Here is a 3,933-nt window from a genome sequence, read left to right as displayed (position 1 = left end):
AGAGGGTCTTGCGGTGCCCGGTGGCTGGGTCTCCCCCCGTGTCGCCCATGAGACCGACGCGGGGTCGGGCTGACTTCAGACTTCTTCTGACATCTATCAGTTTGTCATGCTTTAGACTGTTGCTTCTCGTTGAAAGCAGCACTAATCCATTCACCTGGTTACCATCCAACGGCTCAGGCATTTGCAACACCTTTTGCTATTTCTTCTAAAGACTCCCATGGTCCCCGCCGAGACTCCACCGCCGACCTCCGGCGTGGTGCCTCCACGCGGCCACGACCGTTGACCTCATGGGGGCTGACGCCTGACACGTGCTGCCCCGTCCAGGCGCTCCTGAACCGCCCCACTAGGGAGATCCAGCGAGGCTGCCTTCCTCCTCAGCTCGGGTGGTGCGTTGGACGGTCGCCGACCTCGCCTAACCCCGGCGCCGCACGGCTGCTAGCACCCACCGAAATCCGCGTACCCCAGACGCGGCGCGGCTCTTCCCCGAGGCCCCAGCGATGGTGCGTTCCTCTCTTTTTCTTCCCGATGGACTCGTATTTTATCCCCTTCTCTTAATGGAGTGGGGCCAACTAGCTAACTGATGGGTAGTGTCTCTCAATTTCCGCCCCCTTCTCTTCTGTGGATGCAGTGCAGGCTCCAACAACGGAGGAAGATGAATCAATCCAGTGGAGCCACCCGCTACGGTGTTTTCCTTTCACTTGTCCTGTTTGCTGAAATGCCTATCCTCTACATTTCCAGATTAGATACACCGGCAACCAGTAATGAATCAGAATGATGTTCGGTAAACTAAGCAATTCGAAACAGACCAGGTTCTTGCAGAGGTATGGGTAGTCGATTTTGCCAGTGCCAGAATTAGAAACTGCCAGTCGTTGGCAAGTTTGGTGAATTGGTTGTAATCATTTTACTTAATCTTATCCCAGGCCGCACCGCATTTTCAATTACCAAAAGTATCTCTGCTGCCGAGGTTCTTACAAATGGCTTGGAATATGTGTAGGTTTACCATTTTGGGAGATACTTTAAAACTGTTCAGTATCACCCTAGCTACTTGTCAGGATGCTGTTCTCTCCACTGATAAACATTTAACTAAACGTTCTTTAACTTCCAGTGATTTTTGTTTTCTGTTTGCTCTCTCTATAAAAGCATGGGCTTGAACAATACAAATGCCCACATAAATTAATTTTAAAGTAAAACTTACCCTGAAAATTAGAATTATTGTATGGCCGATTTTGAAGGAAAAAAACATTATAACCAAAGACATTATATTCACCTGGGTTTGGCAGGAAGATAACAAACCCATCAAACACGTGGCGTTGATGAGGCTATGCATCACTTATTAACAAATCACTTATCTGGAGTTGTGGACCATTTGGTAATGTGCCTTTAACCTGCAAAATCTACCTGATACTGTCCATGACTTATTTAGCTCCTCGCTGTTTAAATTGAGGAAGCAATACAACTATTATGTTGCAGTGGGTTGTGCTTTATGGATCACTTATTAGGATTGATGCATGTTTTGAGAACCAAAAGATATCTTATCATTTTGTTCTGATTCCCGCTGTTGGTTATTGGTTAAACTCATGGTGAGTTCTTTACGGACCAGTTTGCCAATGCCGGAATTAGAAACTGCCTGGCTTTGGCAGTTTCAATGGATTGGTTGTAAACCATATATTGAGTCTTATCCCAGGCTTCACGACATTTTCATTTAGCAAAGGTGTCTCTGCTACCTTGGCCAGATAGTATTTGATAAGGGTTGGGAGTTAGTGCATTTTATAAGGACCCTTTGGCCAGATAGTATTTTTACAGTTACGGAACAACATCCAAGCTACTTGCGAGCATGTGCTTCTCTCCAGCGATAAATAATTCAATTAAATTATCTTTGACTACTAACGAGATTTTTTGTTTTCTCTTAAACAATGTTAATTCCCACATAAATTTCCTTTGGAAACTGAAGTTTTCCCTGAACTCAAAGTTGATATGGACCATTTTCGTGACTTATTTAGCTCCTGGCCGTCTAGATTTAGGAAGCACGGTCATAGAGTATGTTTGGCTACTGTATTGTGATCATTTGAAGATTTAGGATTGGTGTCTGTTTTTAGAAAAAAAAAAGGTGTTTGCTCCTTTTTGTTTTTGACGATTCATGGGGTTGGTTATTCATTAAACTCATGATCAATATAATTCTACAGATAAGAATAAGGAAAAATGAGATGTGCTTATTTGGGAGTAAAGCTCTTCGAGTAAGTGGCAAATGAAGTGTTTCGAGCATCTTGAGGATGGTGACCTGGAGTCCTTCGACTGACAACCAAACCCCACATTTCTCAGGCCAACTCGAGTAAGACGAGGAGCTGAATCTCCTTTTTCCCGGTGCATTATTGTTGGAACAGATGCATACTTTTGATTGCACCTAATATTTGTCTGTTTATGTTAGTAGCAGGAAGCAATTCCAAATATCTTTGTTCAGAGCTGAGGACTAGCATTATTTTGTTGTCTGTTTGGAGTGAATCACAAGCCGGTTATTTGTTGTCAGTTCCTACTAGGATATGCTATAGTACCAATGCATCACTAATGTTTGTGGCCGAGATCTCAGTTTCTTGGTTGGGAAGTTGTATTATTATTTGTTAATGTCGAGTACTTGTCTGATCAATTTGCTTATGTTGCAGGCTTGTCATGGCATTCGCAGAAGTCTCTTGCATACTATTGCTAATTCTGTTTGTCAAGGATTATGTGTAGATGTAGGGAAACAGTAATTTTACAGGCCAAATTATACCTACTCCACATGGACGTCCTTTTTACTTATGCTGGTTCAGTAAGGATTGGATACCAGCTTGGCTGGGGGTTCCTTTGCATAGCCATAATCATACATGTAGCTAAGGGAATGAAGTAATTGTCAAGGGTACCAGGAGACATAAGTATGCATGGATCATACTCCCTCAACAATAAATATTGCCAGCTTGATTTTTGAAGGAAATGGTGTTCTGTAAATAGAAGTGCAGAAAATCTTGTTCTATGGATTCTGGACAAGCACACAAAACAGATGACATTTATGTGGCGATATATGAAGTTTATGGAGAATTTTCTGATTCAGGTATGGTCTATGGCCGATATTTCTTGTTACGTCTGTCAGTGCTTCTGAAATTATGGATTAAAAAAAATCCCTCTTACAGTAACTTGTGGTTTTCACTTCAATTGTAGGAAGATAATTAACCTATGGATGCAGCACATAAAGAAAAGCTTAAATTCAGGGATGGTGGGTTTGTAATAATATTTCAGGACAAGAGAGTCTGGTGGTAGAGTTTTTGTGTACAAGCAACTAATATAAACACATTAGTCAGAAGAGATTAACTAGGACGACTGGATGACTTGAGGTGCCTAAAACATCGTTCATAAATGGGTGGATCGAGATGTGACCTCACCCTAGTTGTGTTATAGTACTCGTTTGTAGCCATCACAATTTCTTTAAGAAATTATGACTGGATCAGTCTTGCATACAAAATTGTTCTGTGACAACTGAACTTAAGCACGATTCATGCCCGTTAATCATATCTTTCTACTATATGTAAGCTGTAGGTAGATGCACTAGTGCAGAACCGGGCTTTAGTGTCGGTTCGTGACGGCCATTAGTGCCGGTTGGCGAACCGGCACTAAAGAGTGGGGACTAAAGGTCCCCTCACTTTAGTACCGGTTCGTCACGAACCGGCGCTAAAGTGCGAACACGTGGCACGAGCCAGGCCTGGGTGCGTGTAGGACATTAGCATCGGTTGGTAACACCAACCGGTACTAGATGTTTGGTTTTTTTTTTTTAAAATTTTGCTTTAATTTTGTGTTTTCAATTTGGCTTTATTTTCCATTTAATTCTTTTTTGTTTGCTGGTATTTCACGATACTACAAATTGTACACGTTATGCATATATATAAATAGATTTTCTCGTACGTAGAA

This window comes from Triticum dicoccoides, chromosome 6B, assembly GCF_002162155.2.
Source record: "Triticum dicoccoides isolate Atlit2015 ecotype Zavitan chromosome 6B, WEW_v2.0, whole genome shotgun sequence".
NCBI classification, from domain to species: Eukaryota; Viridiplantae; Streptophyta; class Magnoliopsida; order Poales; family Poaceae; genus Triticum; species Triticum dicoccoides.
The sequence above is the reverse complement of the archived record's forward strand: the minus strand, read 5'-3'. Positions refer to the sequence as shown.